Source organism: Denticeps clupeoides, chromosome 19 (genome assembly GCF_900700375.1).
Source record: "Denticeps clupeoides chromosome 19, fDenClu1.1, whole genome shotgun sequence".
Classification (NCBI taxonomy): domain Eukaryota; kingdom Metazoa; phylum Chordata; class Actinopteri; order Clupeiformes; family Denticipitidae; genus Denticeps; species Denticeps clupeoides.
This window is the reverse complement of record NC_041725.1, coordinates 6,189,314-6,204,314: the sequence shown is the minus strand read 5'-3', so window position 1 is coordinate 6,204,314 and position 15,001 is coordinate 6,189,314. Positions and strand designations below refer to the sequence as shown.

The 15,001-nt window shown below is 43.0% G+C and overlaps 1 protein-coding gene across 7 annotated transcripts in view; it reads right to left on the bottom strand.

Moving 5' to 3' along the window:
* Positions 1 to 14,114, bottom strand: part of LOC114768960 (muscleblind-like protein 1) — a 77,211-nt gene extending 63,097 nt beyond the window's left edge. For 6 of the 7 annotated variants that reach the window (XM_028961532.1, XM_028961535.1, XM_028961536.1 and 3 more), the window contains exon 1: positions 166 to 499. The gene's annotated coding sequence lies outside the window, so the exon portion shown is untranslated. Of the gene's footprint in view, positions 1 to 165; positions 500 to 13,761 lie in introns of those variants that run through there. The other variant, XM_028961534.1, reaches the window with a different exon arrangement.
* Between the last annotated feature and the right edge of the window lie 887 nt (positions 14,115 to 15,001).

Below are 15,001 nucleotides of genomic sequence, written 5' to 3'. Positions count from 1 at the left end.
ATCACATACAAATAGCCATCAGCACGGAAAGTTGTATGCAAGAAACACACTCAGACAGTTTTTAAGTCCTGTCTCGCTGTCTCTGTCAGCCGTGGTCCTGGATGTCTCCACCGCGAGCGGAAAAGACAGTAGCAGAGTGAGGAATGTTGAAAGGAAAAGCCTTACCTCTCACATCATTCAGCAGCGTGGCGAGCGAGAGTGTGTCAGTGTGTGTGTATGTGTGTGTGTGTGTGTGCGCGTGAGAGTGTGTGTTCAGGCGTAGGCAGATGGCTGCATCGTAGCCACCGGTGTCGGGCGGCTCATTCTTCAGGACGGGAAAGACTCTCACACGCTGTCACACACACCACGCATTCTCCCTGTCTGGAGTCTCCCAGCTGTACGGCGCAGCTCTCGCCGATTCTCTCGCCTGCCTCTCCCTCTCCACGTTCCTCTCCCGGTTCTCTCTCTCTCTCTCTCTCTCTCTCTCCCTCCCTCCTTCCTGTTGGCTGATTTCAGACACACACACACAGAAGCAGTGTCTGCCACTGGCTCTGTCCCGCCACTCAGGCAGCAGAGCCCCGCCCCAAACCCAGCCCCACCAGGAACAGCTCTGCCTCTCTCACTCTCGTTCTCGCTCTCCTTCTGTCCTTTCAGACTCACAATTCAGATACTGGAGTATCAGGAAAAAAAAATAATGCTTTGCATTTTAACAAACTGAGCAATGGCACACGGGCATGAGCTTAATCCAAGTCAAGGAAGACAGCAGGTTGTTGAGCACCTCAGAACAACAAGTTCACTGACTCTCCAGCCTCTGCTCTTATACTGGAGCTCATACACCATAATTTTCTAAATTGATTTATCATCTGTGCCTGAAACCTTGAAAAAGGCTTTGCAAATATATGGGGAAATTTCTCATAAATTGAAATATACAGTACAGCCCACTTTCTCATTTAATGTGTTTTCTTTATTTTTATACCATTTACATTGGTAGATTCTCACTGAAGGCATCAGAACTATGAATGAACACATGTGGAGTTATGTACTTAACAAAAAGTGGAGCCCTGGCCTCCACAGTCACCGGACCTGAACCCAATCCAGATGGTTTGGGGTGAGCTGGACCCCAACAAGTGCTAAACACCTCTGGGAAAAACCATTTCAGGTGACGACCTCTTGAAGCTCATCGAGAGAACGCCAAGAGTGTGTAAAGCAGTAATCAGAGCAAAGAAACTACAATATAAAACATGTTTTCAGTTATTTCACCGTTTTTTTGTTAAGTACATAACTCCACATGTGTTCATTCATAGTTTTGATGCCTTTAGTGAGAATCTACCAATGTAAATTGTCATGAAAATAAAGAAAACACATTCAACGAGAAGGTGTGTCCAAACGTTTGGCCTGTACTGTATTTACCAATGTATTGCAATTCAAATTCTAGTACATAGCAATATACTTTGTTTTGTAAGGGAACTCATTGCTTTACTGGACGTTGGTGAGCAAATCAGGTATGCAAAAAAAAATAAAAATAAATATGCAATACTGATTATTGGTTAAATTTTGGCATTCATTATTTTATTTTTTTTGATATTCAAATTTCCATAGTAGCAGCAGCAGGAATCTGACGTGGTTATGTTACCAGGGCAACAAATGGAGTTACGTCTGTACCAGTAACGCAATTCAGGGTTTTCTGAGAGGATATATGACACTGTCCAGGCAGCAGGACAAATCTGGGTTGAGATCAGGAAATTAAAATCATATCATATGATTTAAATCATTTTCATATTCATCATCCAGCCCTCTACTGGACTGCTGTCATAATCTAAATGTTTCATTATAGCAAAATATAGATTGTTTACAATTAAATTAATCTTGATGATTACCCAAAGATATGCACAACTACTGACCCCTTCAAATCTCTTTTGTCATGCCATGTGAACTCAGAGATGAAGTGCAGGCATTCAACTTCTGTGAAAAAATGGGACTTTTAATAAGTGAATGTGAAAACATGGCTTGATGGCCAGAGGACACACAAGCAAAACAAAAAGAACCCCGCATTACACTGATCAAGCCTGGTTCAAAATAACACAAGACAGAGTGTCTAATAGGTTCCTTCTGAAGGGTCCTAATCAATCGGCCCTAATAGTCTGCACCCGTGAGTGATAAGGACCCAATCAATCATGTGAAATGAGTGCCACCCGGGGATGCCCCATGGCACCTAGGCATCTCATCTACATGGCTCACCATGGACTACTGGCAACAAGCTGGTTTTCAAAGGCAGGGGAATTAAACAAGAAAGTAAAAGATGATGAGGTGAACTTAAATTATTTGGACATGGCCTAGAAAAAAATGCAAAAAATTCTGTCTCGTGACAGAAACTGACCTGTAGACTAACACTATGAACTCTTTCACATATGTATACTGGTATACTTGTGTGGTAGTTGCCTAGTGGTTCAGACACTCTCCTATAAGGAGGACAGTGGTGGCCTAGCGGTTAAGGAAGCTGCCCCGTAATCAGACACTTGCCTGTTTGAATCCCGAATTGCCAAGGATAGGTGAGATTGAGCAAAGACTGAGACTGAGGTGGCACTGAGCAAAGCACCGTCCCCACACACTGCTCCCCGGCCACCTGTCATGGCTGCCCACTGCTCACCAAGGGTGAAGGTTAAATACAGAGACCACATTTCACTGTGTGCAGTTGGTGCTGTGCTATGGTGTGTCAAATGTGACAACTAATCACTTTCATAAACCAAAAGGCAACAAAGCCACAGGATCAAATCCCACTTACTACCATTGTGTCCCTGAGCAAGACACTTAACCCTGAGTGTCTCCAGGAGGACTGTCCCTGTAACTACTGATTGTAAGTCACTATGGACAACGCCATCTGGTAAATGCCTTAAATATAGAAGTTGTAGAAATTTCATTATCTCTAGCATTCCTAGCAGCCAGAAGACTTTTTTACCTGTGACTTTATAAAAGAGTGCAGCTATTTCTGCATATTATCATTGCCATTTCTAGTTATTTAGCATTTGTATGCACAAACTTGAATTGCAATGGCCAATCTGACGTATTCCACGAAAGAGAATATCTGGGCAACCTGGCAGAAAATCTTTAGGTCAATATCTCTACAAATGTTGTGCTGAGGCACGGTGCTCCCGGGAGGGGACGCTCCCATCCGGTGGCAGTGAAGTGCATTTATTTCAAAATTAATGTACAGAAAAGGTCAATACTCATGCTGGCATTTTGCTTATTGTGCACATGCTCTAAGACTGCACAAGACATAAAAATGGTGAATAACTCCTGAATACATACTGCTGATGTGGAAGGAGGTATTACTGCTGAATGTAAGTGCCAGAGGCAGAGATACAGTATGTGTGTGGAGTATGAATTTTGCGACATATACACAAATCTGTTTGGACTTGCACTGTATATGTGTGTTTATTGGTGGCAGTGTGTGTGTGTGCGGTGTGTGCGTGTAGAGTATGAACTGTTACACATACACGAAACTGTTTGCACTCACACTGTGTATGAGTGTTTATAAGAGGTGGTGTGTGTGTGTGTGTGTGTGAGAGAGAGAGAGAGAGAGAGAGAGAGAGAAAGACACCGAGGTCCCTGGCCTCTGACAGGCGAGTGATGGATCTTTGTGAAGGCCGATGTGTGAATGTTAATCTCAGGCTGCATAAATATTTATAATCCAGCCTGAAGACCTTGGAGAATAATTTGGAATTGGGATTTGGGCCTGGCACCACACAGAGCTATGACCAAAAAAGGATGCATCGCCAGCTGGCATGTGTTTATGTGGATAGACTTTGCCTGTGCATGTGTGTGTTTAGTTGTTGATCAGTATGGGGTAGAATAGTAGAAGAATACTTAATTCCACATTGAATGCATATGCGTGAATGATTGTATATGAATTTGTATATGATTGTATATGAATGATTGTATATGAATCAGAGTTATCTCACTAGGAATTTAAAAATAAATTGTTTATAGTTTATGTACAAGAATAGAAATATGGATTTCATAAATTAAATGGGTGCTGAGGTTTCGGGGTAGTGCTGTTTCTCAGGCCAACCTTTTTCAAGGTTAGAATCAACTTCAATTCTGATTAAAATAATAGAACATTGTTATTTTAGAGCTCCATATCATATAAACACATTAATAATATTTAATATATTCAATTAAATATATAAAGTATAATAATAAGAGAGAACATGTCCTCTGTGTCCTTAGATTTCAATGTTTTATTGTTAGATGTTGCCTCAGCTTGAATAGCATCATCAATAGGTTTTTGCACACAACCCCTTGTGTGCAAAGGTTTTTCTACATAGATGTAGTTACACTTTTATTGCAGGTTAGTTATTTCATTCACCAGAAAACATTTTTTTGTGAGTGGGAGAGAGAGAAAGAGAAAGAAAGAGAAATGTGTTTGCATGTGGATGACTGCAGCAGATGAGCACAAGCTGTAGCCTAAACACCACATGGCTAAATTTGCATGTGGATGATTTACCTAATAAGCACAGGCTGTAGCCTAAAAACCACATGGCTAAATTAAAACCATCATGAAGAGTTACCCTTGTTATTACCCAGAATTCCCTGTCGCAGGTCACTTGCGCTGGAATATTGAGGTTTGTAAATGTTTCAATCTAACTTATTACAGTAACTTATTCTTAACATGAATCTAAAATGAATTTAAAGTTCAGATAAATTGTCACAGCAACAGAACTGTACTTTTGTTGAAATGCTGCCTCAGTTACTTCAGGAACAAGGGCTTTAAGGGGTACGGTGCTATCTGCACCCAAGGTGTAGGAAACTGGTGATGTTATTTTATTATGATTTCTGGGATATATAAATAACATCAAATTTTACAGAAATTACATGCAACAAATGGTTGTCTGGTCACCAAAGAAATAGAGTATTTGGTTGATAATTACTGCACATGATGTGCCAAAAAAACAAAACTTGTAAGCCCATTGGAAACCAGGTGCACATTTAGTTCAGGTTTAAGGTCTGCTTTCATGTTTATTGCAGTGTAGTGCGGAGTAATAGCTTTTGGAGACCACAAGGGGATGATATCAAATCTATTGGTTTTGAATGTTACCTTGCTTCTCTTTTTACTGATCAATGCCCCTTTTTTATATGACTGAATAAGAGTGGAAAAAAAAAACTCAGCCAGTGAAGCAATAACGTGATTCTGCAAGCTTATATCAAACTAAGTCTGCTTTGCTTTTGAAATATCTAAATGCATTTTTAATAAACCAGACATGCAAGCAGAAAGATATTTTGCATTGCAGAAAATATAATATATTCCAATGACCTGTTAATTTATGAGACATTAAATTTTCAAGAACTTATGGGGAACAATTTGGTCTTATAATGGTATATATTATCTTATATAATATATATTATAGTATATATTATAGCACAAGCATGACATATTACTTGATCACGGGTTCAAGATAATACAGACCAAAGATGTGTGTCTGATGTATTAATCGGTGAGAGCTGCCAGGGTTCCTATTAGGTGATATTGGTAACGTTATTGTTATATTGCTGATACTGTACAATAATCAGGGAACTGTTTTGAGTGGCCATTTGTAAGAGGCAGATATTGACAGTGAAAGTGCAAGCAGGCCTGAGGATGAAAAGATAAGATGCAACGAAAAAGGTATTTAATAAATTCTGGCAGTGAGCCATTCATTCTCTCTGCCTCTTTTAATGATTTTTGTCTACATAAGCAAGTAAATCATAAATGATTTACTCAACATGCTTTTAGACAAAATGGCTGAGAAAAAAAGTGAAACAGACAAGGAGAAGTAAAGTAAGTGAGAAAGACACAAAGAGAAAGACAAATGGGGAAGAGGACAGTTGAAGACGGGGGAAATGTGGACACCTGATGCTCCAATCCAGAGAGCCAAAGTGTGAAATAAAAGGGCTATTTTAAGCTACAAACCCCCAAAAGACCTCAGCATGCCCCACCTGATGTCACAATGAAAGCACTGACCAGCAGAAACATGAAACATATCTGCTTTAGCCAGGTTCTGAATGGAAAAAATGAGAGAGAGTGAAGAAAACCAGAAGCATAAACCTGGACACTGATATCAAAAGCCATAAATCAGAGATGCAGCTGGAGATGAGCAAAGTGAGTTTAGGCCAAGAGTATTTCTCCCTCTGAGCAAAATTTGGAGATGTTTGCAAAGTGCTTCTGTCCTGATGAATGATGTGATTATAGAAAAAAGTAATCTATTGAAGATAAAAACACCACTTACATGGAAATATATGGGCCAAAGCAAAATGGGGCAACTACCACAGTGCTGACAGTCATACATTGAGTTGTCTTTAGGTGGCCCTGAGAGGTGGTTTCGAATAGCTATAGAGAAATATACAGTAACAGTGACGTAACATGTCTCCTGAAGCCTGAATATAGCTGCACTGCAATCACCAATCCCCAAAAAACTGAGAAACTCAAATACAATACCCTTCTAGCCTTATGCACCTCCTAACATTCTGCCCATTTTGAATATGTTTGTCTTGTCTTGTGTGTCCTGTTCGAAATATCCAACATATCCACTTACAAGCGTCTTACATGATGTTGTCCTGTTTATCCTTGTTCAGTGTCCTTGTTTTACAATTCTCATTTATAGTCTGTACAATATTTAAGTTTTTGTTTAAAAAAAATTCTTCTGAAAACTCTTGTGTAATGTTACAATACAATACAATATTATACTATATGTGTGTGTGTGTGTGTGTGTATATATATATATATATATTCTTTACAGCATTTATCAGACGCCCTTATCCAGAGCGATTTACAATCACTAGTTACAGGGAAGGTCCCCCCCTGGAGCAACTTAGGGTTAAGTGTCTTGCTCAGGGACACAATGGTGGTAAGTGAGATTTGAACCTGGGTTTTCTGGTTCATAGGCGAGTGTGTTAACCACTAGGCCACTACCACCATTTCTGATTGCACCATGGGGGGGGTCTGTGTGAAACAATATTTCAAAACACGGTATTTTGTGTATACTGTTGTACTGACAATAAATATTGTCTTTTGAATCTTGAATATGGGGATGATGGGAAACCTGCTGCTTCAATCTGAAGAGTCTATCAATGTTTTGGAGTACATGGAGCATGTCAGATGATATATTTCAACAAGACAAAGTTCACAAAGCTCACACAGAGAAGACCACCAAGAAGTGGTTGCGGTTCATGTTTTGCCTTGGTCAAAGTCCATATTTAAATCCCATACTGAATCTTTAAATTGGGAAAGTTTCTCAAGTTATCAACACATAAACAGCTTAAACAGCTTTACCAGGGCAGTGGTGGCCTATCTGCCAAGGTGCCATTGAGCAAAGGAACGCTGCTCCCCGAGCGCCTGTCATGGCTGCTCACTAAGGGTGCTGGCTTAAAAGTATGACAATCACTTCACTTTCACTTACAACGTGAGTATTTAAGGAAATAAAGGAGTTATCTCTAGAGGCTGCTACTATTTGGACCTCATGAATGTTACTCAGATCCTTGCACTTGTCAGCTTTTCTTGCCCTGAACACCATACCAAACATTGTCAAGCAGGGAAGATGGCCAAGGCTGCGCTCATCCTTCAGCAGTATTTGAAAACACATTTATGTGTGTTTGCAGGAGTGCTTTTGGAGGGAATGTCACATATGGTACAATTTAGAAAGGATATATGCATGTATGAATGTCAGCCTCTTCTAACCACAGTATCCAACAACTATAGAAGACAGAAGCCCTTTAAACACCAGTAATGAGAGCACACACACAAGATTAGGCCAGGAGCCAATTACAATTAACCTGAGAGCCAATCTGCTACCCGTGCCGAGGAATGTAGGCAATCACTGACATATGGTGACCGACAATTGAAAATCATGTTACAACGTGTAAAACACTTTTACAAATCACCTAAACAAATTTGCAAAAATTGAAAAAAAATTCACAAACACACAAAACTTTCTTGGCCTGGGCCAGAAGGCCCATGAGCAGACATGGCAAGGCTTGGAGGGGATGCCGAAGAACTGTGAACAGCAGGGCGTAGTCGCTTGGGGTGACAGAGGCAAACAGCAAGGAGGGGGAGCAAGAACGTTCGGTGGATCTGTGGGGTTAAAGTTTTAAAGTGAGTCACATGTGATACACAGCAGCACAGCACACGGTGCACACAGTGAAATTTGTCCTCTGCATTTAACCCATCACCCTGAGTGAGCAGTGGGCAGCCATGACAGGCGCCCGGGGAGCAGTGTGTGGGGACGGTGCTTTGCTCAGTGGCACCTCAGTGGCACCTTGGCGGATCAGGATTCGAACCAGCAACCTTCTGATTACGGGGCGCTTCCTTAACTGCTAGGCCACCACTGCCCCACTGTGTTAGTACACAGTGTAATAACAGAGTCTGTGGTTACCATGGCGTACTCGTAGCAAAAGGAGGCAGGCGGAAGAATGGTTGGATGGCGTGGGTTGGCAATGGCCAGTGCTGAACAATCTAGTCATGGGGCAGGCAATGATTTGGCTAGATTGGGGTCTAAAATGAGAATCAGGCAAAGGGCAAAGCCAAAAGAATGGTCAGGCAAGGCAGTTGATATGAGGCAGGATCAAAAGGCTGGTAGCATTGAGGGAAAACCAATGATGAGTGGGCACCAAACAACATGGCTGCCGGATGTTAATATATGACGCCAACCCCAACCTTGTTTGCTTCCGGGTGGTGATGGTACTGTGGCTATCACAGTACTCCTCCATGGCCTGGAGCACCCAGTTTCCCACATCGTAAACTCTGCTCCATTGACGTCAGCTCCATTGGCAGCTGGGGATCAGGATGGGAGCTTTTGTGGTGAATTTTTTCTTTAGGGTGTCGAAGGCTTGTCGTATGTGACAAGCTAGTCATATGTGCTTTTGTTTCAGCAGGGAGGTCATGGGCTCCAACTCAAAACAAGAGTTTAATGACGATATGGCGAAACATTACAGGGACCACTCATCGGGTGACAGGACAAATGCAGGATACATTTATTTTTACTGCTGGCGTCCATCCATAAAGACGGCAGGGACCACAACATTTCCGAACCAGAAGAGGCTGGCCAGAGGACAACCACTAACATAAAATAACAATGCAAAGTTATAAATGACACACCCTAAGACTCCTGCCTCCTTTCTCTACCAATACACAGAGGTAGGAGCATTCTCTACCTCTGCTGCCCATCTGGTCGCTCAACCAAGTGAAGCCACAGTCCCCACCGAGCCCTACTAACAAAACACTCAAGGATAAAGAAATGGACACAAAAACATCAGGAAAACCTGGCACGGATTGCCAGGACTGGTTTGGTTCATGACAACAGGTTGTTACCCACAAGGCTACTACACCATAGTGCTGATTGGCTCACACAAAGGATGACGAAAGGGGCAGAAATGGGGGTAGGGATGAAGTTGGTCGCAGCAATTGTTTGGATGAACAGCTGCTTAACAGTGTAAAGAAAACTCCATGATGGCTGATAACTTGGCCGAGAGGATGGACGTAGAGGATAAAGAGAATAGGGCCAAAGACGGTCCTTTGAGGGATCCCACAGGTGACTGTGTGAATGTGATCTGGTGTGTTCAAGGGACATATATTCAGTATCCATGAGTCCAATGTATCAAATGCAGTTAAGGAAGCGGGCCCATAATTAGAATGTTGCCGGTTCGAATCCTGGTCTGCCAAGGTGCCATTGAGGTGCCACTGAGCAAAGCACCGTCCCCACACACTGCTCCCCGGGTGCCTGTCATGGCTGCCCACTGTTCACTCAGGGTGATGGGTTAAATACAGAGGGCAAATTTCACTGTGTGCACTGTGTGCTGTGCTGCTGTGTATCACAAGTGACAATCACTTCACTTTGAAACAAGAAGAAAAGTAGAACTTACATCCGCTGCTATAAGAATGTAATTTGCTACTCTTAACTTTTTCAGTTCTCCGAGGGCAGGGTGGAAACCTGGTGGCATTTTTTAATGTTGATTGTTTTGTGTAAGGTGGTCCTGAAGCAGAGGGACATTACCAGCTTGAAGGGAATGGTTTATAGGGAGAGGTAATGAGGGGTCCTAAAACAGATAGTTGTAATTTCATCAGAGACATTAAGAAAGGGTCTAGAAAACAGGTAGGTGGTTTCATCCTCTTGATAATATTCTGTACGTCTTCCAAATTGACTTCAGGAAAACAGGTTAGAAGAGCCAGAGAGAACAGCAAAATTATGCATTTATAGTAATCATGAATGGCTTCAGCAAGAATGGCGACTACACCATCAACTTGGAGGAGTACATGACAGCTACATCAGCAAATGCACTGATGACGTCACAGTCTCCAAGTCCATCATCACAAGATCTAATCAGCTGTGGATGACTGCAGAGGTATGTGAGCTGCTCAAAGCTCGAGAATCCGCCTTCAGAAAGGGTGACATAGTGGCCCTAAAATCAAACTGTCTCGAGCCATTAGAGCAGCAAAGCGTGCACATAGGCAAGAAATCCACAGCCACTTCCAGGACAGCGGTGACACGCGGCGCATGTGGCATCCAGGCTGTCTCAAACAACTGGACTAAAACCTCTACCTGTAAAAGTGAACCCTCCCTACCAGATGCGCTGAATGACTTCTACACATGATTCGACAAACTTATTGACATGACTGCAAGGAAATCCAACCCTCCTTCTACTGATCAGGTGCTGTGTCTAACCACGGCAGATGTGAGGAAAACTCACAAAGTTAACTCACGAAAGGCTGCTGGACCAGACAAAATCCCTGGAAGATGCTAAGAAAATGTGCAGACCAGCTGGCAGATGTTCTCACAGACATCTTCAACATCTGACTGAGCACTGCCATTGTTCCTGCATGTCTCAAGGCCAACACCATCGTGCCCGTGCCAAAGAAGTCTTCAGTGTCGTGTCTCAATGACTACTCTCCTGTTGCACTTACACATCATGAAGTGCTTCCAGAGGATGGTCATTAAACATATGAAGACCCTCAGGCCCTCCACCCTGGACCCACTGCAATTCGCCTATCATCCAAACCGCTCCACGGATGATGCCATCACCACCACCCTGCATCTGACCCTCACTCACCTGGACAATAAGTACACATACACACAAATGCTGTTCATAGACTTCAGTTCAGCTTTCAACACCATCATTCCTCAGCTCCTGGTCAAGAAGCTGAGCCTGCTGGGCCTGAACGCCTCCCTCTGCAACTGGATCTTGGACTTCCTGACTGAGAGACCTCAGTCTGTCCGGATCAGGAACAGCATCTCCAGCACCACTTCAATGAGCATTGGAGCTCCTCAGGGTTGTTTGCTCAGTCCAATGCTGTTCACCCTGCTGACCCAAGACTGTGCAGCGATGCACAGCTCCAACCACATAATCAATTCTGCTGATGACACAACCATGGTGGGTCTAATCAGCAAGAACGATGAGTCAGCGTACAGAGAGGAGGTGCAACAACTGACAGACTGGTGTAGGGTCAACAATGCATTTCTGAACGTGAACAAAATGAAGGAGATGATTGTTGACTGATGAAGACAACGGAAGGACCACTCTCCATGAATATTGATGGTTCTTGTGTGGAGATAGTCAAGAACACAAAGTTCCTTGGTGTTCATTTAGAGGAGAACCTCTCCTGGGATCTTAACACCAGCTCAGCAGCCAAGAAAGTCCAGCGGCATATGAACTTCCTGTTGAAACTGAGGAAAGCCCATCTCCCACCACCCATCCTCACCACCTTATATAGAGGAACCATTGAGAGCATTCTGACCAGCTGCATCACTGTCTGGTTTGGGAACTGCACCGTGTCGGACCACAAGACCCTATAGCGTATAGTGAGGACACCTGAGAAGATCATTGGAGTCTCTCTTCCCTCCCTAACGAACATTTACCACCGACGCTGCATCAGGAAAGCCACCAGCATTGTGAAGGACTCTACACACCCCTCACATCGTTCCTTTTTGCACAGCAGTATTTGCACTGTTTTACTTTGCACATTTATTATTAATTTCACTAGTTTATTTCACTCATTGTGGTCTACATGTTTTTTGTTAAATGTTATTCTTGCACTGCCTCTGTCCTCTGTTTGCACTTTATGCCCAGTTTGTCTGTGTCGAATACGTGCACTTTATGTCAGTATGTAACAGTATGTAACTGTCTAATCGTTCATATGTTTACATGTAGCTCCAGGTTGCAGAGAGACATTGTTGAATTTCACTATGTACTGTCTATCATGTATATAGCTGAAATGACAACGGAACTTCAACTTCAATTTCAAATAAAGAACAAATCTACCAGTCCAGCCGGTATTGTTCCTGAGTAACATTATGCTTGTACATGCTTTTACTGGGAAATGAACAACTTCTGTCATACCTCTGAGCCAGTCACAATGCATGTTTGATGTAACTGGTATAATTAACTAAATTTAGCTAATCAATGTTACAAATGTAGTTTACATAATTCATGTAGTTTCATTGGGGATGGTAATTACCGAACTGTCTCTTTTGGTTTGATTTTGAAATGGAGTAAATTGTAATGCACTTTTAATTAAAATGAAAAATGTCGAACTGGTTACCAACTGCAGAAGAGGGTGTTGAACACAAGGCAGAAGTCATTTTCAACCAGCATCCAAATATTTAAAATCTCCTCATGTACCACTACACACAAATCCACCCACTAATGTTCTTTTTCCCAGCACTTCTTCCACTCCTCTGACCCTCTTTAATTCGGAGGCACAGCCTGCCGTTAGGTATTAACTCTGGGCCCTCCGAGCTTTTTTTGGGGGGCAGTTATATACTTATCCCAGCAGGGAGGAGAAGGAGTGAGTTTTGAGTGCTGGGGACTTTCTGTAATCCTCTCAGGTGAGGACAAGGGGAATTTGCTCCAAACGAACCCTCTTTAATGCCACCCTCACCAGGACTTGTCCAGCTGCAGAACGCTAATGGCGCCCATCCATCATTAGCTGGTCAGATGGCTTTCTTGAGGGAGCAGCATCTGTCTGTCTGTGTCTCATTGTGCCATCATACTCAGATCCAAAACTGAGAGGCACTAAGACCAGCCCTGAGTGGCGAATAACTGTTGCCCGTCTCAGAATCATCAGCGGTGCAATACAACAAGAGCAAAGCTCAGCATTCTGCTAATTATCCAGGCCCACTCTGGCAAGCCTCACCGTGACAAGGGCTCTGATCAGGGAACCAGCCTACTTTATCACGAGGAGGAAAAGCCCATGGGGAATGACACGGACACTGTGCTGCCTCTGAGAATTATGATGGCTTTTAAGATTCCTTAAAACCACTTCAAGATAAAGTCTCTCTACAAGCAAGCAGGTGTCCCCCCCTCCTTCACCCCACGCTATTGCAACAACATTTCTCAAGATTTCAAAAGCACAACTTCCCTTCCTATACTGGCCCACAGGGACACGAGACATTCTGCTCGAGTCATAAGAGTAATTTGACTAAACAAAAGAGCAACTCTGGGGCCAATTCTCACATCAACACCTCCTAACAAGAAGAGAGAAGTGATGCCAGGTCTGCAAAAATGACTTCATCTTTTGGAACAAGCGACAGCCTTTCAGGGAATTTAAATGCAGTAGGAAAGGACATATTTCAGAATTAGTTTGGTCCCAAAACTACCCCAAGTGCACAGATGAGTCCCAACAAACAGAATAAAATTGTGAAATGATGACTTTTTGTGAATTTTTTCACCAACACAAAGAGAACACGCGAGCTGAGATAAAAAGATAAGAGACAGAGGGAGAGGATCACAGCCGCGGGAGAGAGCGAGAGCACCTACCTGCAAGACTTCTCAGACAACGTCCAGCCTCAGAGCAGCTGGAGCAATCAGAATATCACTGAGCCCAGGGTAACATGTGAAGCAAAGCATTATGGGATTGGTGGTGTTGGTTACACACACACACTTTCTCTCTCTTTCTCTCTCTCTCTCTTACAGAAAAAAAAGTGGCCACAGCACTGTTCAGAAATGAGTAACTGGCCACACCGCTCTCTCGCCACACGACTCCGCAGCTCTCGCAGAGCGCAGAATTAGCCTCTGCGTGACGACTGCCGCTGCTCAGGTTACTATAGCAACAGGCTCCCCCCTCCACCTTCTTCACATCTTTGCATGTACAGTTTTACTGCCGAAAGAGTAAAATCCTTTTTTCTGTCCCTCTGTCTCTGGCCCTCTGTTCACCTTCTTGCTACCTCCTGTGAGTTTAAATTCTCCCATCAAACAGAAAGGGGAAGCCACACACACACAACCTGACATGTGACCCTCAACCGAAGGAACGGTGTGAAACTGAGTGAGAAATTGGGGGTTGGGCACTATCAGGAGTAACATGTTAACAACGTGCACATTTGACTTAACTGCCTGACCCACAGCCATAATCAGCGCTCATCATCTGTTCAAAAGCACAGCCGGACCTCCCTGTGCTCTTCTCTAATGTGCACACACACACACACACACACACACAGACTATACAAGACATACAATGTTTTCTTGTGTGGTCAATATAATCTCATGGATGTACATATGAGCCTTGAGATCACTGACTAATGTATAATCCAGCATAAGGTGTCAAATTTCTCTGTAATAAATACATTTTATTATAGTACACATGATCCCAATCTACCAAAAATAAAACTTACCCAGAAGACCCTCTCCGCCATGCATAGAAACTGGAGGCCCAGCTTTGGGTTCCAGGAACCAGGCTGCAGTTTCTCATGACCATCTCCAAGTGGCTTCCTTCCTCCCAACACATGGAGTCTGGTGTAGACAGATAAAAAAAAAAAGGTCAGGGGGTGGAGGGTGGGATTGTTATATAGAGCTTGAGAGAGAGAAGAATATATATATATATATACAAAGTAAAAGCTCTATGCACATTTTGTTGTGTAAAGCAACCCCATTGTACGGTATGTGGGGGGGGACCCAGCTGTGCTATGTCCTAGTTCACGGTGACCAGTGTGCTCAACATGTAATATGTCCATTCATCTTGTGTAATTCATATGTGGGTTCTAATAACAAATTGTACAAGTTT